Here is a 24,362-nt window from a genome sequence, read left to right on the forward strand (position 1 = left end):
CTGTCCTTGAGAAACTTACAATCTAGAAGCTTAGAGACATTCAATTAAACTAAATTAAATTTTATTTACTGAGTACTTACTGTGTGCAGAGAACTGTACTAAGTGCTTGGGAGAGTACAAAACAACAATAACAGATTCCCTGCCCACAGTGAGGTTACAGCCTGGCAGGGAGAAGGGGATATGGAGATATACCAAAGTTAGTAGTAAGACATTAGAAATAAATAATAGATTCAAGAGATTGAAGGAGAAATCAATCAATCAATCAATCATATTTATGGAGAATTTACTGTGTGTAGTGCACTGTACTAAGCACTTGGGAGAGTACAATATAGCAGAGTTGGTAAAGACATCCCATGCCCACAACCAGCTTACATTCTAGGGAAGCAGCGTGGCTCAGTGGAAAGAGCCCGGCCTTGGGAGTCAGAGGTCATGGGTTCAACTCCCGGCTCTGCCACTTGTCAGCTGTGTGACTGTGGGTGAGTCACTTCACTTCTCTGTGCCTCAGTTCCCTCATCTGTAAAATGGGGATGAAGACTGTGAGCCTCACGTGGGACAACCTGATGACCCTGTATCTACCCCAGCGCTTAGAACAGTGCTCTGCACATAGTAAGTGCTTAACAAATACCAACATTATTAGGGAAAATACATAAATGACAAATCAATGGTACACAGTAAGCGCTCAATAAATACCATTGATTTACTGATTGATTGGAGCTGGCCAGTGAATGGAAGGCTTCTGAAGAGGAGGTGATGTTGGCAGAAAGAACTAGCTACCTACTCTTCTCCATGACTCAAACTACAAGATGTTGGAAGAAAGAACTAGGTAGCTACTCTTAATAATAAAACAATAATAATCATTGTGGTATTTGCCAAGTGCTTACTATGTTCCAGGCTCTGTTCTAAGTGCTGGGATGGATACAAGCAAATTGGGTTAGACTAAGTCCCTGTTCCACATGGGGCAGACAGTCTTGATCCCCATTTTCCAGATGAGGGAATTGAGGCCTAGAGAAGTGACTTGCCAAGGTCCCACAGCAGGTAGGTGGCAGAGCCAGGATTAGAACCTAGGTGCTTCTGACTCCCAGGCCCGTGCTCTAACCGTCAAGCTATGCTGCTTCTAAGTGTCAACCACTGTACTAAGTGCTGGGGTAGATAAAAGAAAATCAGGGCAGACTCAATCCCTATTCCACATGGGACTCACTGTCTAGAAAGGGAATGACTCTGTACTCAAGACACAGCCCTCCATTCTCCCTAGCCAAGAGGGCTGGTTACAATCTTCCCCATGACTCAAAATACATAATAATGATAATAATGATGGTATTTATTAAGCGCTTATTATGTGTCAAGCACTCTTCTAAGCGTTGGGGTGGATACAAGTTAATCCAGTTGGGCACAGTCCCTGTCCCACATGGGGTTCACAGATTTAATCCTCATTTTACAGATGAGGTCACTGAGGCCCAGAAAAGTGAAGTGACTCGCACAAGGTCACCCTGCTGACAAGTGGAGGAGCCGGGATTAGAACCGAGGTCCTCTGACACCGAGGCCCGTGCTCTATCCACTCGGCCATGCTGCTCCTCTACATGGGTACCAGAATCAGTTCCCTGCAGCCAGTAAGCACTCAATAAATACCACTGATTGATTGAATGGTTGATAGGGTGGGTATTATACTTTCGCAAGCGCCTAGTTCAGTTCTCTGCAGCCTGTAAGTACTCAATAAATACCACTGACTGATCGGCTGATTGATAGATTGATAGGGTGGAGAGGGAGGGAAGGGAAAGTTCAGTTGAAGGGAAGAGAGACGGGGAGGAGGAGGCAGAGGGAAAGGAGAATATAAAAGGAGGGAGGCACTGGCAGCGTGCCTGCCCCAAGTTCATGGTAGGCAGGGAATGTGTCCGTTATATTGCTCTAATGAACTCCTTCAAGCGCTTAGTACAGTGCTCTGCACGCAGTACTAATTGAAATCAGAAATCCTAGCCAGTCTTGTAGCCAGTGTGCCATAAAGTTAACATGCCCTACTGCCCTGGATCCAGCCCTGCTTGGCTAGGGGGAATGCATTCATTCTCTTTCTAGATTCTGAGCCCCATGTGGAACAGGGATTGAGTCCACCCTGATTATCTTTTATCCACCCCGGTGTTCAGTACAGTGGTTGGCACACTGTAAAGTACTTAACCAATACCCCGATTACCATAATTATTATTATCGTTTTTTCAAAGCCGAGTTTTGAGGCCCAGAGAAGTGAAGTGATTTGCCTAAGGTCACACGACAGACAAGGGATGGAGTCAGGATTAGAACCCCTGTCTTTCTGACTCCCAGGCCCGTGCCCTATCCACTACGCCACGCCGCTTCAGAGAATCCTTTCTGACGCTGGCTCGAGTCTTCAGTCTGAGAGAAGCTGGCATAAGAACTCTGGGTAGCACGCCAATGTGGGAGGCCAGACTTTAATTGCATTTCCTCAGTGCCCGAGGGCATTCCCCTCCATGGGAGCTTTTTACAAATGCGGAAACCCTCCCATCTCTCTCCCTCCCCCACCCATTCTTCTCCTCTCCAGTACGTTAATCCAAGATCCAGTCTGCCCTTTAGCTTCCAAAATATCCCAAAAAGATCCTCCTTGGCCCGAGGTTATGTATAGAAATTTTCCACCCGAGGACACTTAGCTGAGAAAAGAAGGATGAAAACGTGGGTTCAGTGGTTTGTGGGTCATATTAAATATCGTTTGCTATCTCAAACCCACTCGCACACCCACACCACACCCTTATCCCCTTTTGACTGAGTCCAGATTTATGTGCAAGGCCAATCTGATGTCCAGAGACCCAACAGGTGAATAGTTTGCCTGACTGATTGGTTGACTAATGACCATTCCACAGCCTTCCTCAGTCAGCTTGTTCAGTCAATCAGTGAGTGCTTCCTGTGCGTAGAGCACTGTACTAAGCACTTGGGTGAGTACAACAGAGTTGGTAGCCACATTTCCTGCCCACAGTGAGTTTACAGTCTACCTTACGGTCTTTCAATAATAATAATAATAAAAATGGCATTTGTTAAGTGCTTACTATGTGCCAAGCACCGTTCTAAGCATTGGAGTAGATACAAGGTAATCAGTTTGTCCCATGTGGAGCGCACAGTCTTCATCCCCATTTTACAGATGAGGTAAGTGAGGCACAGAAAAGCTGAGTGACTTGCCCTAAGTCCCACAGCTGTTGATGGCAGGGAATGTTGGAACTCTGTTGTACTCTCCCAAGTGCTTAGTATAGTGCTCTGCACACAGGATGAGCTCAAAAAATACCACTGACCGATTATCATCATTACTGTATGCAGTACATGGCTTAGTGGAAAAAGCCCGGGCTTAGGAGTCAGAGATCGTGGGTTCTAATCCTGGCTCCACCACTTTTCAACTATGTGACCTTGGGCAAGTCACCTAACATCTCTGTGCCTCAGTTATTTCATCTGTAAAATGGAGATGAAGACTGTGAGCCCCATGTGGGCAACCTGACTACCTTGTATCTACCCTAGCGCTTAGAACAGTGCTTGGCACATAGTAAGGGCTTAACAAATACTAACATTATTATTATTAAGTGCTTGGGGAGTCCATTAAAACAGAGTTGGTAGACACATTCCCTGCCCACACTGAGCAGGAAATAATGGTATTATTGAATGTCTACTATGTGCAAAGTTTGAGAAGCTCGAATCCCTACTAAAACTCCACCTCTTCCAATATGCCCTCTCTGATTACTTCACAATACCCAAGTCCCAAAAGACCACCATTCAATCCACTGAGTTGATTGTACACATAAACACATACGTATGTATATTATACATATATGTCTGTTTGTGGGTGTGTACAAATGTTCTGCATTTAGCAAGCATTCAGTAAAGTGAATGACTGATTTATTGGATGACAAGAGAGCAAAGCCTTGAAGACAGCAGTTCTGCCACATCACCCTGGTTTTTCCTGGACTGGCCGGAAAAAGCAAGAGAAATATTTGTTTCCATTTTTGTCGCTGTGACTTTCCTGGATGGGGTCAGAAATAGCCCTTCGGTGGAACAGGTTCTCCGTAAGGCTGAGAAGTTCCTCTGGGCAAGTCTCCCCTGGTCACCACAAACATCACTACAATCCGTGCTGACTGCAGGTCTGTGAGACGCAGTGGAAAGGGCATGGCCTTGGGAGCCAGAGGACCTAGGTTCTAATCCTGGCTCCCCCACTCATCTGCTGTGTGACTTTGGGCAAGTCACTTTTCTGGGCCTTCATTTCCTCATCTGTAAAACGAGAATTAAGACTCTGAGCCCCATGTGGAACAGGGACTGTGTCCAACCCAATCATCTTGCCCCAGCGCTTAGTACAGTGCCTGAAACATAATGAGCACTTAAAAAATACCACTATTATCATCATGAGCACTTTCAAAAAGCTCTCTCCCCTGTTGAAGTGTCTAAAGAGGCACAGCGTGAGGGTCCCTTGATAACTCTGAGGCAGGAAAGCAGAGAGAATCCTATTAGAATTCACCCTCCAACTCCCTTACTCTCCTTTTCAAAAAAAGGATGAGACCAGACTCCCATCCTGCTCCCCTTAAACTGTGAGTGCCCCCCTTCCACTGTAAGTCCCAAGAGGGACAAGGACCTTGTATGATCTGATTATCGTGAATACACTCCACCACTTAGTACAGTGCCTGACACAGAGGAAGAGTTTAACAAAAATGCCATTAAAGTCTACCAGATGTGCAGAGGTGAAATTCCATAATCCCCATGCTTAGCACTGTGCCTGGCACATAGTAAGCGCTTAATAAGTATGATTGGCTGGTGAAGAGAAAAGTCTTAGAATCTTCCAGATGAGTGAGTCTGCAATCTGTGCGGTGTGCTGCTCCTGGTTGACTTGGTAGTCAGGTTGTCCCACGTGGGGCTCACAGTCTTAATCCCCTTTTTATGGATGAGGAAACTGAGGCCCAGAAAAGTGAAGTGATTTGCCCAAGGTCACACAGGAGACAAGTGGAGGAGCTGAGATTAGAACCCAGGTCCTTCTGAATCCTGGACCCGGGCTTTAACCACTAAGCTATACTGCAGTTTCAGTGATACAATTACCCTCCCGTTCCGGCCTCTATCCAAGCCTTGTTCACTGAACTTCAGCCACCATCATCATGGGTACTTTCTGAGGATCCCGGAAAGTAATAACAATTGATAGCAATAGTAATTACTATAATTAGTAGTAATATTAATGATTATAATAATAACTGGGGTATTTTTTAAGCACTTACTTGTGAACCATGCGCTGTACTGAGCTCTGGAGAAGATACTAGATAATCAGGTCCCGTATAGAGCTCACAGTCTTAGTAGGAGGGAGAAGAGATTTTGAATCCCCATTTTGCAGGTGAGGGACCTGAGGCCCAGAGAAGTTAAGCAAACATGCCCTAGTTCACGCACATGGTGGAGTTGGGATTAGAACCCAGATCCTCTGACTCTCACACCCAAGCGCTTTCCACTAGGCCACACTGCTCTGTGGCATCCTCAGTGCTAGGAGGGTATTACTAAGTGCTGGTAAATACAAGCTAATCAGGTTCCACTTGGGAAAAACCCTTATTGAATCCCCATTTTGTAGATGAGGGAATTAAGACAAGGAATGTGTTCATCATATTCTATCCTACTCTCCCAAGCGCTCTGTACAGTGCTCTGCCCACAGTAAGCATTCAGTAAATACGACTGACTGACTGAGGCGCAGAGACGGTAAAAGTCTTGCGCAAGTTACCCAGCAATAAAGTGGCAGAGCCGGGATTAGAACTCAGGTCCTGTAACTTCCAGGCCCGCGCTCTCTCCAGTTCACCGTGCTGCGTCGTGGTACCGTCCTCAGAGCTAAGAGGATACTAAAGATAACCTGGGTCAGGAAAAACACGCCAAGCCAGGGGGCTGACCCTGTTGGATCCAGTCTTCCGTCCTCTCAGCCCCCAGCCAGACTCGTGATAGGGTGTAGCGGTCATTCGGCAGTGGCCTCAGATCACCCCTGTGGTCTCCCGGGCGGGCTGTCTCCCACTGAACCTCTCTCTCTTCCCTGACTGAATGAACACCACTGCCCTCCCCACTTAGGTGAGCCATGGGGCTCTGGCCCACACTTTCCTGTGGTGGTGTTTTCCAGGGGAAACCTGTCATTGTTCTTATTTAAGCCTCGGTTCGGTCATGCCGTGGCGGCCGAAAAGCTATAGAGCCAAAATGTATCTTTTCTCTGATGGTACAGAGGGAACGGTGACTCCTGAGGATAGGGGAGGAAGGGTCCAGGGAGGCTAGTCCTGGTGAGAGGGGAGGTCGGGCATCGCTAAGCTCGTCTCTAGTGATAACAATAATAATAACTGTGGGACATCTTAAGCCCTTACGGCGTGTCGAGCACTGTTCATTCATTCAATAGTATTTACTGAGCGCTTACTATGTGCAGAGCACTGTACTAAGCGCTTGGAACGTACAAATCGGCAACAGACAGAGACAGTCCCTGCCCTTCGACGGGCTTACAGTCTGGGGTAGATTCAGTCTTTCAGTTTTATTTGCTAAGTGCTTACTGTGTGCAGAATACTGTAACAAGTGCTTGGGAAAGTACAATACGACAGTAAACTGTGACAATCCCTGCATACTAGTTAATCAGTTTGAACATAGTCCCTGTGCCATGTGGGGCTCACAACCTTAATCCCCGTTTTACAGATGAGGTCCCTGAGGCACAGAAAAGTGAAAAGACTTGTCCAAGGTCACACAACAGACAAACGGCAGAGAAGGGATTAGAACTCAGGTCCTATTGACTCCCAGGCCCATGCTCTATCCACTAAGCCACGCTGCTTCTCCAGTATGTAAACTCATGGGCAGGAGATGCACGCACCAACTCTGTTGGATGGGATTGTCCCAAGTGCTTAGTACAGTGTTCTGCACATGGTAAGGACTCAGTAAGTGAGAAGCAGCATGGTCTCAAGGATAGAGCATGGGCCTGTGAGTCAGAGGCCCATGGCTCCTGTGTGATCTTTGTCAAGTCACTGAACTTCTTTGTGCCTGAGGTAATCATAAGCACTTAGTACAGTGTTCTGCACACAGTAAGTGCTCAATAAATACAAATGAATGAACGTGCAAAATGAGGATTAAGACTGTGAGCCCCACGTGGGACATGGACACGGACTATGTCTAACCTGATTACTTTGTATCTATTCCAGCACGTAGTAGAGTGCTTGGCACCCAGTAAGTGCTTACCAAATACCACTTTTTAAAAAAAGGTACCACCCATTGACTGGAAGGAAGGCAGGAGTTCCTTTGTCCTTGTTTCATCCCACAGTGCACTTGGGTTGGTGAGGGAACAGAGTTCCACCGAGGGACAAATGCACCTTCATTGACAGAAAACTCCAAAGGAGAGAGCACATGTTTTATTCAGCAGGGAACATGCCTACTGACTCTGTTGTACTGTAATCCAACAATCGCGATATTTGTTAAGTGCTTACTATGTGCCAAGTAGCGTTCTAAGTCCCAGAGTAGATGCAAGATAATCAGGTCCCACCGGAGACTCACAGTCTGGAGTAGGAGGGAGAACAGGTTTTGAACCCCAATCTTCAAATGAGGAAACTGAGGTCCAGAGAATTCAAGTGACTTGCCCAAGTATACACAGCAGACAAGTGGTGGAGCCGGGATTAGAGCCCAGGCCTTCTGACTCCCAGGCCCGTGCTCTTTCCACTAGGCCAGGCAGCTTCTCACTCGGTTGGGTTAAACTATAATGCCGAAAAAAAGAGTTCAAAGAGAAACCCCAGAGAGAAACCCTTGGAGGTTGTTAGACCCATCTTGACTACCGGAAGACATCAGGATCTAAGACTCCCATCATTCCCTCTTCCAGGCCCACCCCCGGGACCTGACAATACCTGAGCCTGGAAATTGTCACACCCTGCCTTTCCCGAGACAGGAAGCCATTTCCTCTGCGCCCTTGCTAGTTGCTATGGAGTAATAAACAGAATGTAGACAGGAAGAGGGATTGACATAATAGTGACGGCATTTGTAAAGCGCTTATTATGTGTCAAGTACTAAAAGCACTGGGGTGGATACGAGACAATCAGGTTGGACACAGTCCCTGTCCCACATGGGGCGCACAGTCTAGCTAGGAGGGAGTAAGATTTAATCCCCATGAGGAAACTGAGGCCCAGAGAAGTGAAGTGACTTGCCCAAGGTCACACAGCAGTCCAGTGGCAGATCCGGTAACAGAACCCAGGTCCTCTGACTCCCAGGCCCATCCTCTTTCCACTAGATCACGCTGCTCCCATCCTCATGCGTTGGTAAACCCGCTCCAAGCCCGCTCCACTGCTCCTACAAATACCACATCACTTTTCTGTGGGGTCTCAACCCTTCCAATTCCCAACCACAAACTCCTTCAATTTTCCTTTTCTTTCTTCCCCATCCCATCTTCCCAGCGATATTCTCGGGGCATTAGCAACTTGGATAGGCCTTCTAATGTGCAGCCCCGTTAGAATTCTCATCAGCTTAAAATATTCATTCATTCAATCATATTTTTTGAGCTTATATTGTGTGCAAAGCACTGTATTGCAGGCACAGTGGCCAAGTGGTAAGGCGTCGGTCGCGTAAACCGAAGATCATGGGTTTGAACCCCGTTCGTGCCTAGCGTGAAAATTGTTTAAGTGGGGAAATTTTTAGGATCATTTCGCATTTGTTCCACCGCAGGGAGGTAAAGAAAACACCCCGCAAGTGGCTTGCCCCGGTGGTCTTTTCCCCCTTTCTCGGGCTGGAGCGAGTGGCCGTTTCGGCAGGTCTGTTTTCAAGCTCTTAGTACAGTGCTCTGCACATAGTAAGCGCTCAATAAATACTATTCAGTGAATGAATACTAAGTACTTGGGAGAAAACAATATAACAATAAACAGAAACATTCATTCAGAACTTCTCGGATCTACAGAGCTGATTTTTAAGGGGATTCTAATTACTAGCATCTTTTGGAAGATCTCATCGAGGTGTCTTGCAGTAATGGTAGTGATAATAATAGAAGTATTTGTTAAGTGCTTAGACTGGGCCAAAACACTGTACTTTAAATTATTTATTTATATTAATGACTGTCTGCCCCTTTAGACTGTAAGTTCGTTGTAGGCAGGGAATGTGTCTGTTTATTGTTATAGTATGCTCTCCTAAGCAGTTAGTACAGTGCTCTGCAAACAGTAAGCGCTCAATAAATATGATTGAATGAATGAAAGACTAATGATGCAAGTTGACTATATTGGACACCCTGTCTCTGTCCCACATGGGACTCACAGTCTAAGTAGGAAGAAGAACAGGTATTGAATCCCCATTTGCAGATGAGGAAACTGAGGCACAGAGAAGCGAAGCTACTTACCCAAGGTCCCACGGCAAAAAAATGGCAGAGCCAGGACTACAGATCCCAGGCCTGGTGTCTTTCCACCAGGCTACACTCATTCGCTCCCTTGGTGAACACATTCGCTCCCACGGCTTCGACTATCACCTCTATGAAGATAACACCCAAAGCTACCTCTCCGCCCCCTCCCTCCAGGCTTGTATCGCCTCCTGCCTTCAGGACATCTCCGCCTGGATGTCTGCCTGCCACCTAAAACTCAACATGTCTAAGACTGAGCTCCTCATCTTCCCTCCCAAACCCTGTCCTCTCCCTGACTTCTCTGTCACCGTGGACGGCACGACCATCCTTCCCGTCTCACAGGCCCACAACCTTGGTGTCATCCTTGACTCTGCTCTCTAATTCACCCCACACATCCAAACTGTCACCAACACCTGCCAGTCTCACCTTCACAATATTGCCGAGATCCACCCTTTCCTCTCCATCCAAACTGCTACCGTGCTGGTACAAGCTCTCATAATATCCCGAATGGATTATTGCGTCAGCCTCCTCTCTCATCTTCCTTCCTCCTGTCTCTCCCCACTCCAGTCTATTCTTCATTTTGCTGCCCGGATCACCTTCCTACAGAAAGGCACGTCACTCCCTTCCTCAAAAACCTCCCGTGGTCGCCTATCAACCTTCACACGAAACAAAAACTCCTCACTCTTGGCTTCAAAGCTCTCCATCACCTTGCCCCCTCCTACCTCACCTCCCTTCTCTCCTTCTACAGCCCACCCCGCACACTCCGCTCCTCTGCCGCTAACCTCCTCATGGTGCCTCGTTCTCCCCTGTCCCGTCGTCGAGCCTTGGCCCGCATCCTACCTCTGACCTGGAATGCCCTCCCTCCTCACATCTGCCAAACTAACTCTCTTCAAAGCCCTACTGAGAGCTCTCCTCCTCCAGGAGGCCTTTCCAGACTAAGCCCCCCCTTTCCCTCTGTTCCTCCTCCCCTCCTCATTCCCCCGTCTCCTGCACTCTACTCTTCCCCCTTCCCCTCCCCTCAGCACTGTGCTCATTTGTATATATATTATTCACTACCCTATTTATTTTGTTAATGAGGTGTATATCTCTATGATTCTATTTATCTTGATGATGTTTTATTTTGTTCTGTTTTGCTTTGCTGTCTGTCTCCCCCATTTAGACTGTGAGCCCGTTGTTGGACAGGGATTGTCTCTATCTGTTGCCAAATTATACATTCCAAGTGCTTAGTAAAGTGCTTTGCACATAGTAAGCGCTCACTAAATACTACTGAATGAATGAATGAATTCACAACGCACCTCCCTAAGGGAAGATCTGCACTCTCCACAGTTCATTCAATCCACGGTGCTTATTGAGCACTTACTATGTGCAGAGCACTGTATTAAGTGCTTGGGAGAGTATAGTACTACAGAATTAGCAGTCACATTTCCTGACCACAGATCTCCATGAAATAAATGGAGTCGCCATGGATGCTGAGGCAGCACAATGAGCCACGACATCTCTAACGTAGTATTCCTCAGAGAACACTGCACACAAAAGAAACAGCTTGGTCTAATGGACTCAATCACCTCACTCTCTCTTATAATAATAATAATAATAATGTTGGTATTTGTTAAGCGCTTACTACGTGCAGAGCACTGTTCTAAGCGCTGGGGTAGATACAGGGGAATGAGGTTGTCCCACGTGAGGCTCACGGTCTTCACCCCCATTTTACAGATGAGGGAACTGAGGCACAGAGAAGTGAAGTGACTTGCCCACAGTCACACAGCTGACAAGGGGCAGAGTCGGGAGTCTTCTCTTATCTCACTTGCTACTCTCCTACTCCAACCCAGCCCACACACTTCACTCCCCTAATGCCAACCCTCTCGCTGTACCTCGATCTCATCTATCTCACCGCTGACCTCTCACCCACGTCCTGTCTCTGGCCCGGAATGCCCTCCCTGCTCATGTTCATTCATTCATTCTTTCAATCATATTTTTTGAGCACTTAATGTGTGCAGAGCACTGTACTAAGCGCTTGGAATGTACAATTCGGCAACAGATAGACAATCCCTGCCCAAACACGGGCTCACAGTCTAAAAGGGGAAGACAGCAAAACAAAACAAGTAGGCAACATTACCATCAAAACAGATAACATGGCTCAGTGGAAAGAGCCGGGGTTTTGGAGTCAGAGGTCATAGGTTCAACTCTCGGCTATGCCACTTGTCAGCTGTGTGACTGTGGGCAAGTCATTAAATTCTCTGTGCCTCAGTTACCTCATCTGGAAAATGGGGATTAACTGTGAGCATCACGAGGGACAACCTGATTACCCTGTATCTACCCCAGCATTTAGAACAGTGCTCTGCACATACTAAGCGCTTAACAAATACCAATGCATCATTAATAAAATAGAGTAATAAATGATATACACAAATATGCACAAGGGCTGTGAGGAGGGGAAGGGGGTAGAGCAGAGGGAGGGAGTAGGGGGAACAGGGAGAGGAGGAGTAGCAGAGGGAAAGAGAAGGCTCAGTCTTGGAAGGCCTCCTGGAGGAGGTGAGCGCTCAGTAGGGCTTTGAAGAGGGGAAGAGAGTTAGTTTGGCAGCTGTGAGGAGGGAGGGCATTCCAGGTCAGTGGTTGGACGTGGGTCAGGGGTCGGCGGCGGGACAGGCAAGAACGAGGGACCGTGAGGAGGTAAGCGGCCGAGGAGCCGAGTTTACGGGGTGGGCTGTAGAAGGAGAGAAGGGAAGTGAGGTAGGAGGGGGGCAAGGGGATGGAGAGCTTTGAAGCTAAGAGTGAGGAGTTTTTGCTTGATGTGAAGATTGATAGGCAACCACTGAAGGATTTTGAGGAGGGGAGTGACATGCCCAGAGTGTTTCTGTAAAAACGTCTGACAGATTTATGTCCAATAGACTCTTAGTCTTCCGCACTTCAAAGCCTTATTGAAGGCACATCTCCTCCGAGAGGCCTTCCATGACTAAACCCTTTTTTCCTTTTCTTCAACTTCCTTTGGGTGGCCCTGACTTGCTCACTTAATTCATCCCTGCCTCCTAGCCCCATAGCACTTATGGCCATAGTCATAATTTATGTATTAATGTTAATGTCTGTCTCCCCCTCTAGACAGTGAGCTCATTGTGGGCAGGGAAAGTATCTGCTATATTGTTATATTGTATTCTCTTATGTACTTACTACAGTGCTCTGCACACAGTAGGTGCTCAATAAATATGATTAATTGACTGACTCATTAGTGGAAAGAGCATGGACCTAGCGATCAGAGGACCTGGGTTCTAATCTCAGCTCTGCCACTGGTCTGCTATAAATCACTAAAGTTCTCTGTTCATCAGTTACCCCATCAGTCAAACAAGGATTAAATCCTCCTTCTTTCTATTTTGACTGTGAGTCTCTTGTGGGACATGGACTGTGTCCAATTTTATTTATCTTGAAAGATCCCAGCGCTTAGCATGGTACTTGACATATAGTACAGGCTTAACAAGTATCATTAAAAAAAATTCTGAGCTTTCCATTGAAGCTGAACATCATGGTAGTGCAGGTTCCATTGGGGGAGGAGCATTTCAGTCCTGTAGATGAATATTTCATGTGGTGAAGAGAAACAACTGTTTTCAAGCTGAAGACCGAATGAAAAATGCATCTCCACATAACTCCGAGGGGAGGGAGCGTGGTCAGGGAAGGGGGAGGCAGAGCCCTTTAGGGTCTCATTGCTGACTTGAAAAAGGAATTCTGCACATGAATAATATCATCCTGCTGTTTTATGAGGCCCAAGTGGAACTCTTTACATCTGAAAGGCTTAGCTGATCCTGGAGAGGGAATCTTGGTGACAAGAAAAAACTTCCATCATTTATTTCTAATGGTTGAGGAACAGGGCACCTCACCCAACCCACGAGATTTCCCAATTATGGACAAGCCAGCCTCCCTGGCTCCCATTTGCCCTGTTTTGGGCCCAGAGAACCAACCAAGTCATTTTTTATTTTATGATATTTGCTAAGAGTTTACTGTGCCAAGCACAGTTCTAAGCGCTTGGCATAGATTTAAGTAACTGTATTGTACTCTCCCAAATGTTCAATACAGTAAGAGCTTAATAAATACTACTGAATGAATGGACTAATAAATCAGGCCCTATCCCACGTGGGGTTCACCATCAAGTAGGAGTGAGAACAGGTATTGATTCATCACCCTGCAGTTGAGGAAACTGAGGCACAGAAAAGTTTAAGTGACTTGCCTAAGGTCACACAGCAGGCAAGTAGCAGAGCCAGGATTATAACCGAGGCCCTCTCTCTCCCAGGCCTGTGCTTTACCCACTAGGCCATGCCGCTTCCCCATGTCAACCACGAAGCATAAAGAGACCATAGGCTCATTGCGGGCAGGGTCCGTGTACCAATTCTGTAGTATTGTACATTCCTAAGTGCTTAGTACAGTGCTCTGCACACAGTAACGCTCACTGCTCAATAAATACCATGGACTGAGTTGTAATTTTCTCAGAGGAGAAAGATGAGGCTGTAAACTCCCTGTAGCCAGGGATTGTGTTCTATCAACGCTCTGGTACTGTACTCTCCTGAGAGCTTAGTACAGTGCTCTGCACACGGTAAGCACTCAGTTCATTAAACCGCATTTATTAAGAGCTCACCGTATGCAGAGCACTGTTCTAAGGGCTTGGGAGAACACAGTAGAACAATAAACAGACCCATTCCCTGCCCACAATCAGTTCACAGTCTAGAGGGGGAGACAGACATTAATAGAATGAAATAAATGTCACTGAGTGATGGATTGATTCGGACTTTTCTGTAAATGCCTCTCTCCCTTCGGAAGATCTGCCCTCACCAACCACCATTATTTGTTGAGTTTCTTCATTCGCATGGACCAGGAAATCTCAAAGAAAAATAAGCCAGAGCCTCAAAAAGTTCACTGACCGTGATCAAAGCCCCCAGAACATTATCAAAGCTCATGAAAGGTAAGAGTAGCACCCCTGACCCTCTCTTATTCCTCCTGCTCCTGTCCTCCCCACCTCCAGAATCTGTGTCCACTCAGCTGGCCTCAGAGATTCCCCTATAATTCGGCAATAATCCCCAAGAAACCTGGAAATTATTTTAATGACTATCCTGTCCCCTCTTGACCAATGCAGTCATCCAGGTGTGTTACTTAAGGAGACATTCTCAAACATCAAACAACAAGCCAATTCTTGGTCATGCCACCCTGGAACTCTATGCAGCAGAGCAAAAGAGCTAATTCAAGGGTTCCAGAAGTGGAAGGCATAGCCTAATTCTTCAATGAATGGTATTTATTGAGCATTTACTCTGTGCAAAGCACTGTGCTAAGTATTCTAGAAGTGCTGTGGGGCTGGGAGAAGGGATGAATAAAGGGAACAAGTCAGCATGACGCCAAAGGGAGTGGGAGAAGAGGAAAGGTGGGGCTGAGTCAGGGAAGGCCTCTTGGAGGAGATGGGCCTTCAATAAGGCTTTGATGTTGGGGAGAGCAGTTGTCTGGAGGATATGAAGAGGGAGGGAGTTACAGGCTAGAGGACTGTCACCTCAGCCTGTCCTCCAAAACTGAATTATTTATTTATTATTTATTCTGATATTTGTTAAGCATTTACTATGAATCAAGCACTGTTCTCAGGGTACATATATAAATTAAACAGGTTGGACAAACTTCCTGTCCCATAAGGGGTTCACCGTCTTGAGTAGGAGGGAGAACGGGTATTAAATCCTCATTTTACAGATGAGGAAATTGAGGCACAGAGTGGTAAGTGACTTACCCAAGATCATAGAGCAGACAGTGGTGGAGCCAGGATTAGAACCCAGGTCCTCTCACTCCCAGGCTCATGCTCTTTCTTCCTACTAGGCCACACTGCTTCCCAAGAGTGTAGAATCTCAACCTTAACCCCACTGCCACCATGGGAAGCTTTGAAATAATCCTGACTCTGGGGCTGAAAGATTCAGTTCTTGTAACTATGTAAAGCAATATTTATGTCCAAGACATATTATTCATGGAAAGATCGGTAAAAAGTCTTTTATTTGAATGGAAAAATGGATGGGAGAACATTACTACTGGTGTTGTTTGAAAAGAGAAGAAAGAGGAGGAGAAAGAGGAGGAAGAGAAAAAATGGAGGAGGTAGAGGAAAGTGTTAGGAAAAGTAGCAGGAAGATGGGGGTCAGGAGAGGTAGCAGGTGAAAGAAGAGGAGAAGCAGTGTGGTCTAGTGGATAGGGCCCAGGCCTGGGAGTCAAAAGGACCAGGGTTCTAATGCCTGCTCTGTCACTTTTCTGCTGTGTGATATTGGGCAAATCACTTCACTTTTCTTTGCTGCAGTTACCTCACCTGTAAAATGGGGATTAAGACTGTGTATCCCATGTGGAACAGGGACTGTGTCCCAACTGATTAATTTGTATCTACCCTAGCGCTTAGAACAGTGCTTGGCATGTAGTAAACATTTAACAAGTACAATCATTATTATTATTGAGAGAAAAAGAGACCTCCTCCCTGAAATGATTGCTTTTCCCCATGACTCTCCACTCAGTACTCACTTAAAGGAAGGCAAGATAAAAGTCAGGTTACAGTTTCAGTATCTACCTAGCCACAGGTCTAGAGAGGAAATAATCCTCACGTTAGCCCCAGAAACTTGGAAGTTATTTTAACAACTATCCTGTCCCCTCTTGACCAACGCCAGGGGTGTTAATTAAGGGGACATTCTCAAACATCAAACTCCATTTCACCTCAGGAAAAACTGAGCCCCAGGAAGGTAGTTTTGACTGTGAAGAAACATGGCCTAGGGGATAGAGCACAGGCCTGGGAGTCCAAGGACCTGGGTTCTAATCCCTGCTCTGCTACGTACCCATTTTGTGACCTTAGGTGAGTCACTTCACTTCTCTGTGCCTCATTTCCCTCATCTGCAAAACAGGGATTCAAATCTGTTCTCTATTTTACTTAGACTGTGCGCACCATGTAGGACCTGATTATCTTCTATCTACCCCAGGACTTAGTGCAGTGCTGGGCACCCAGTAAGGGCTTAACAAATGCCAACACTATTATTATTATATTAAATACCGCAATCATTAGACTGCAAACTCGTTGTGGGCAGGGAATATGCCTGCTTATTGCTCTGTTGTACTCTCCCAAGTGCTTAGTACAGTGCTCTGCACATAGTAAGCACTCAATAATCATGATTGAGTGAATGGATTATTAAGCCAGAGGCAAGAGCAGCAGCACTGTCATCTGTGGCCGGCAGATTCAGCTGCCTGAGGCTCAGAACCGCTAAACCTCTCTGTGGCACAACTGAAAAAACTTCGAAGCGTTTCTCCTTTCGCTGCCAGAGAGAAAAGCTTCCTTGTGTTTCTCCACACCTGGCTTCCCCATGGGTTCCCTCACTGCCTCGAGCTCGGAGGTGTGCTGAGGGAAAGGAAATCCCTTCACCCCTTGAGGAAGGCAGGCAATGAGCAAGGCGGAGGGGGAGAAAGGGAACTTTCTCTGAGGTAAATGAGAACCAGGGGCCGGAACCTCGATGGTCTTGTCCGCCTTTCCACAGAGCACCGCAAACACAAAGCCCCTCCGGTTCTGGACACCTGATTCTAGATACTTGTTTGGCAAGAGAGTTTTTTAAAACGTTCAGAGTTTCTGTTTTCTAGTATGAATGCCTCTGCTTTCCTAAATGATCCAGGCTCAGAGAATCCTTTGGGAAACACTGCTCATTTCCTTACCTCCCCTGCCTATGTGTCTGTCTTGATTAAAAGGCAGGAAATGAAGTCTTTCTCGGTGTCTTTTAGCCTCTCCCTGCCCTCTACACACAAACATGCACATACACACCCACCCACACACACCCTCAGCAATCTGATTTATTAAATCATTAATATAAGAAATATAAGTCCCTGTGAATTCCTTCCCCAAATCTGTAAATACTGCCAGCCCATTGAGCTGAATGCATTCCACTATCCAGCCTCTCAGTCTTTCATTCATTCAAATGTATTTATTGAGCTCTTACTGTGTACAGAGCAAATGTACATCGCCTTGATTCTATTTAGTTGCCATTGTTTTTACGAGATGTTCTTCCCCTTGACTCTATTTATCGCCATTGTTCTTGTCTGTCCGTCTCCCCCGATTAGACCGTAAGCCCGTCAAACGGCAGGGACTGTCTCTATCTGTTGCCGACTTGCTCATTCCAAGCGCTTAGTACAGTGCTCTGCACATAGTAAGTGCTCAATAAATACTATTGAATGAATGAATGAATACTACAGTCTTGGGAGAGTACCATATAACAGTGAACAGACACATTCCCTGCCTACAGAGAGCTTACAGTTTAGAGGGGGAGACAGACATTATATGTTGGAAAAGTTTTCCAGTTCCCCACTAGAATGTCAACTTGTCACTGGCAGGGAATGTTTCCGCTAATTCTGTTATACTGTACTCTCCCAAGTGCTTATTATAATGCTCTACACAGAGAAAAGGCTCAGTAAATACCATTGTTTGACTTCTTGATTGATTCTTGGTGTCTGAGACTTGTCTTCCCCTCAGGCAGTTCTGGATGACACACAAAACCCCCTCAGGCACCAAGAGCCAGTTCCCTTTGGCTCTGTCACTTGTTTGCTATGTGACCTTGGGCCTGTCACATACCATGCCTTTGCCTCAGTTACCTCATCTAATAATAATAAAAAAAGTTGTGATATTTGTTAAGGACTTACTATGTGCCAGACACTGTACAGTGTACTAAGCTCTGAGGGGGTGACAACAAGCAAATCAGGTTGGACATAGTCCCTGTCCCACAGCGGGCTCTCACATTTAATCCTCACATTATAGATGAGATAACTGAGGCTCAGAGAAGTGAAATGACTTGCCTAAGGTCACCCAGAGGACAAGTGGCGGAGCTGGGATTAGAACCCATGACCTTCTGACTCCCAGGCCTGTGCTGTATCCACTAGGCCTTGCTGCTTCTGTAAAATGGGGATAAAATATTTGTTCTCTCATTCTCTTAGGGAGTGAACCCCATGAGGGACAGGAACTGTGCCTGATTTACTTATCCCGAATCTACACCCGTGCTTATTACAGTGCTTGGCCCAGAGTAAACGCTTAACAAATCATCATCATCATCATCATCATCATCATCATTACTCTACTGAAGCACTTGGAGGGTGGGCATTTGAGGCATTTTTGATTCTTGTGAAATTCGACCAGAGGCTTGATTTAACATCATGTGAATTTCCAGATGTTCAGCCTGTTTCAGGAAGGGTGAGATCACCTGACCTCCAGTTCCAGCCAGAAGTCAGTGAAGTTGGTATAGTTAGCAGTAGGGCTGACGCTATCGTACAAGAGTCTTTCGAGAGATCGCTTGGATCTGTGACCTTTGGGCATTTGATATTTGCCTCGCCATCAACCTTTTAGCACTTCTATACACATTTCAAATTATATATTTTATGAACTCTGTATTTCTAATAATGTCTGTCTCCCCCTTCAGACTGTAAGCTCGTTTTGGGCAGGGAATGTGTCTGCCAACTCCGCTGTATTGTGCTCTCCCAAGATCTTAGTACCATGCTCTGCACGTAGTAACCTCTCTCTGTGCCTCAGTTACCTCATCTGTAAAATGGAGATTAGAACTGTAAGTCCCATGTGGGTCAGGGACTGTATCCAACCTGACTACCTTGTATCTACCCTACTGCCTAGAACAGTGCCTGGCACATAGTAATTCTTAACAAATACCATTAAGAACAACAACAACAATAAATATCATTGATTGATGGACTGATTGATTGACTGAGAAGTCCATCCATCCTTATTTCACTGTCATTTCTGCTCCTATCTCTTTCAGGGGCTGTCTCTGCCTTCTCAGTCCTTTGCTTTCTGTACACTTAGTACAGTGGTCTCTGTATACAGTAAGCTCTTAATAAAAATCCATTATTGATTATGGACTAGGGTCAGACTGCAGATATGACCTAATCTCTCAATATTTTTTAATGGCATTTGTTAAGCACTTACTATATGCCAGGCACTCTACTAAACCCTTGGGTAGATACAAGTTAATCAAGTTGGACACAGTCCATGTCCCACTTGGGGCTCACCATCTTAATCCCCATTTAACAGATGAGGAAACTGAGGCCCGGAGAAGGGAACTGACTTGCTCAAGATCACACAACATGCCAGCTTTGTCAGTGGCCAAGCCAAGGTAAAGAATCCTGACCAGCCCACCAATTTGGGCAAACAGAAGCTGTCTTGCCTACAGTCAAATGAAAAGAGCCCAGAACTTAATCCACTTTCATTCTGGGGACTGGTGGAGAGCTGTTTCGGAGCATGGGCGGACAGAGTTGATTTGCCACGATGCTCTCGCTTGGCCTCTGATTAGTTCAGGATCCCACCAGTCACACAGCAGATGAGAGGCAGAGCCAGGATTAGAACCCAGGTCCTCTGACTCCCAGGCCCGTGCTCTTTCTACTGGGCCACACTGCTCCTCATTTTTTAATAGGCAGTGCTTTATTAGGATTCTTTAATATGCAAGCGATGCTTCATTTCTGGACTCTGTTGAAGATCAGAAGCATCTCTATCAACGTGAGACAGTTCCTTTTCATGTGAAAAGATCTTTCTCTGAATCCTTAAGTCCCTAAATCTCTTTAGTCTCTCGTGAAATTTCAGTTCCATTCAAAAACCATATAAAATGTAAAGGCTTTCCCCAATCTGAATTCCACACCTTTTGATGTCCATCTGTTGCTAATGCAAATGGCAAAAAATAAAGTGAATATTGGAGAGTCAATGACACCTAATCAAATCAAACTCTGGAATATGGAATTTTATAAACCTCTCACCATATGGTTGCACATGGACTTATACAAATGAATGTATAAATGTACATCAATGCACACATGCCGTCTCTTCTCAAGTTGGAAATAGTTTTACTAAATAAGGAGAAAAACAAAACCTTTGCTATGTCAGGACTTCGTGTTTCCATTCCCACTGCACTGATGAAAAATGAAAATAGTTCAGGCAAGACAGAAAAGCTGTGGAATCATGTGTGTGTATGTGTGTGTGTGTCTCAGCACCCCACAAATGAACTGCAGACTTTGTAAAAATAGGTTAAATGATGTCATTATTTAGTCTTTACCCAAAAAAAAGGGAAACATTGACCTTATACTACTTACAGTGGAAAAATACAACTTCAATCATTCTACAGAACTGATTATGACAGGGGACCTAATCATCTACTGCCCCCTCTCAGTGTCGTACCCGGAGAGTTTCCAGTACTCTACCAGTCTCGGCTACGGGAGGGTCAACCAGAGGCCTGTCCATTCCAATCCTAGCTTGGCCAGTGGCTAGGAAGTGGAAGGCAATCTGCTACGGGTCAAAACTCAGCTGTGCCGGGCAGCAGCGGTGTGGGAGAGAGTGGAGGGTGGAGACTCAAGTTTACTGCATGGAAGGAGACGATGGTAAACCACTTCTGGATTTTTATCAAGAAAACTCTATGGATGCATGACCAGAACGACTGCAGTTGGAGGTGGGGCGTTCTGAGAGAAAGGTGTCCATGGCGTCGCTATGGGTGGGAAACAACTCGATAGCATGACAAGACAATCATCTACTGCAGCGGAAGCTGAGAGAAAGCCTATGTAGCAAGGAGGCTGGAATGAGGCAATGTAGCCTAGTGGAAAGAACTCAGAACTGGGGCTAAGAGACTGAGTCCCAGCTCTGCCACTGACTTACTGTGTGAGACCTTGGGCCCGTCACATAACTCCTCTAAGACTCAGTTTCCTCATCTGTACAATGGGGATATGACAAGATTATAAGCTCCTCATGGGCTGGGATTGTGTCTACCAACTCTACTGTATTGTACTTGTACCAAGTGCTTGATACAGTACTACAGTGCACCACTGACCGATTGATTGAATAGATTGGATAGAGTGAGGGTTGTAAGGACTATGTCTGATCTCAGTCAGTTAATCAAAGGCATTTATTGAGAGCTTACTGTGGGCAAAGCGCTGTACTGAGCACTTGGGAGAATCCAACAGAGCTGGTCGGCACCTTCCCCTGACCGCCACGAGCTTACCGTATACAGGGAGACACAGACATTCATGTAAATAAATGGATCTCATAACAGGGTAGCTACCTCAGAGCCTAGCATAAAGTGCTTAATAAATCAATCGATCATATTTATGGACCAGTTACCATATGCAGAGCACCGTACTAAAAGAAGCAGCGTGGCTTAGTGGATGGAGCACGGGCTTGGGAGTCAGAAGGATCTGGGCTCCGCTAAATACCTGCTGCATGACCTTAAGCAAGTCACTTCATTTCTCTGGGCATCAGTTACCTCACCTATAAAATGGGGATTAAGAGTATGAGCCCCCATGTGGGACAGGGATTGTATCTACCCCAGTGCATAGAACAGTGCTTGGCACATGGTTGTACCATGATTATAATTATTATTATCATTATTATAATTATTACTAAGTGCTTGGTAGAGTACAATATTAATAATAATAATAACTGTGGCATTTGTTAAGGGCTTACTGTATGCCAGGCACTGTACTAAGCACTGGGGTGGATACAAGCACATCAAGTTGGACACAGCCCCTGTTCTACATGGGGCTCACAGTTTCAATCCCTATTTTACAGATGAGGTAACTGAAGCCCAGATAACTTAAGTGACTTGGTCAAGGTCACACAGCAGACAAGTGGCAGAGCCGGGATTAGAACCCATGACCTTCTGACACCCAGGCCCGTGCTCTATCCACTCCGCCATGCTGCTTCTCTGTAAAAACACAATGGACATATTCCCCACCCACAATGACTTTACAGTCTAGGGGGAGTGACAGACGGTACTGTAAAGTAATGGATTTCATAACAGTGTAGCTATCCCAAAGCCTCACAGAGAGTGAGTACTTAATAAGTGCTCTAATTGTAATGAAAGTCTGAAATACTGAAACAGTCTCAAAAAATGCAGCAAAGGAGAAAGGATGGTCTTGAGTGTCAGGACAACAGGAGACTCCCACCAGGAGGACTTGCAGGCCGGTTACGGGGCCTTTGCAGTGAACAAAATCTCTCGGGAAACACTTCCCTGTCTGCACAGCCTTGACCCCAGGTTTTCCAGACCACACACGCTGAATCGGTGCAAGAAATGTGCGCATCAAATCCCCTGGCTTTAGCCAATTAATGGGCCAGTGACATTTGGCCACTGAGGAGCAGATGGTTACCGGAAAGCTTTTTTTAAGATGCCTCATGTGGATCTTTCTGCAATCACATCTTCTCCAGGAGTTGTGCCCTAGTTAATTTAATCTCTCATCTCCCTCAAGTGCCGTCAAGTCATTCGGTCATATTTATTGAGCACTTACTGTGTACAGAGCACTGTACTAAGCGCTTAATTTTTTTGATTCAATCGAATGAGTCATTTCCGATTCATAGCGACTCTATGGATATATTTTCTCCAGAACGTCCTGTCCTCTGCCATAATCCGTAATCTTGCTAACGGTTCTTCCGTTACCGTTGTTATGGTCTCTATCCATCTAGCTGCCGGTCTGCCTCTTCCACATTTTCCCTGGACTTTTCCTAGCATCAGTATCTTCTCCAGAGAATTAGTCCTCCTGATTATGTGTCCAGAATATGCTAATTTGCGTCAAGTCACTTGGCTTTCAAAAGACCACTTTGGACCATTCTGGATATCTACATCTCTACATATAAAGAGATTATATTATATATAATTATACATATTATATACCTCTTTATAAAGATATATGATAATAGTAATAATGATAATAATAATAATGATCATGGTACTTGTTAAACATTTCCTATGTGTCAAGCAGTGATATATACATATATATGATCGATTTATTTTGATGCTAATGATGCCTATTTGTTTTGTTTTGTTATCTGTCTCCCCCTTCTAAACTGTGAGCCCATTGTTGGGTAGGGATTGTCTCTATCTGTTGCAATATTGTACTTAGTACAGTGCTCTGCACACAGTAAGCGCTCAATAAATATGATTGAATGAATGAATATATGATGAGAGAAGCAGCATTGCCACGTATATAAAGCATGGGCCTGGGAGTCAGAAGGACCTGGGTTCTAATCCTGACTCTGCCACTTGTCCGCTGGGTGACCTTAGGCCAGTCACTTCACGTCTAAGGGCCTCAGTTACCTCATCTGTAAAATGGGGATTAAGACTGTGAGATCCAGGTGGGACAGGGATAGTGTCCAACTTGATTAGCTTGTATCTACCCCAGCACTTAAGACAGTTCTTGGCAGATAGTAAGTGCTTAATAAACACCATTAAAATGTATAAATATAAAAGTATATTCATATAAAATATATATGAATAACATATATATGTGTGTATATATATATATCCCACCAACTTCTCCTTCAGCATCACCCAAGCACTTTGGTATTCACACTATCACCCGCACTGTATTTATGAAAACATCTTTACACTCTACTGCTTCCTCCAAATTTTCATTTATTTCACTTCTGTCTCCCCTGCTTGAGTGCAAAGCTCCTTGAGGGCAGGGATTGTGTCTGCCAACTCTACTGTCCTGCCCCACATGCTCAATACAGTGCTCTGCGCAAAATGCTCAATAGCTACCATTTTTTATGGAATTTCTTAAGTGCTTACTCTTTGCCAGGTACCGTACTAAGCTCCGTGGTATAGACGAGCTAATCAGGTTGGATGTAGTCCCTTTCCCCCATGGGGCTCACAGTCTTATTCCCCATTCTACAGGCAAGGTAACTGAGGTACAGAAAAATTAAGGGACCTTCCCAGAGTCACACAATGGACGTAGTGGAGCAATATGGATGTTAAAGGCAGGGATGTTAGTGTGGTAACTGACAACACTCAAGAATAACAGAACTCCCCTTGCTATACACACACACACACACACACACACACTCTCTCTCTCTCTCTCTCTCTCTCTCTCTCCCAGATTATCACACCACTTGCTTATCACATTTGGTTTGGTTTATTTTTTTTTGCCTCTGCTGTTCTTCTAGATAAATGCCTTCCAGATGTCTCTAGATAGGAGGTCATCAAAAGGAAAACAAGACTCTGCTCTATTTCAGCTCTTTATGAAAGTGGCCCTCTGGAGGCATGCC

At 45.5% G+C, this 24,362-nt stretch overlaps 1 protein-coding gene across 1 annotated transcript in view; it reads right to left on the reverse strand.

Annotated features, from left to right (window-relative positions):
• The window catches only part of ITGA9 (integrin subunit alpha 9), a 286,676-nt gene that overhangs the window by 126,893 nt on the left and 135,421 nt on the right, over positions 1 to 24,362 (reverse strand). The gene's annotated exons all lie outside the window — the stretch shown is intronic.

Source organism: Ornithorhynchus anatinus, chromosome 21 (assembly GCF_004115215.2).
Source record: "Ornithorhynchus anatinus isolate Pmale09 chromosome 21, mOrnAna1.pri.v4, whole genome shotgun sequence".
Taxonomy (NCBI): Eukaryota; Metazoa; Chordata; class Mammalia; order Monotremata; family Ornithorhynchidae; genus Ornithorhynchus; species Ornithorhynchus anatinus.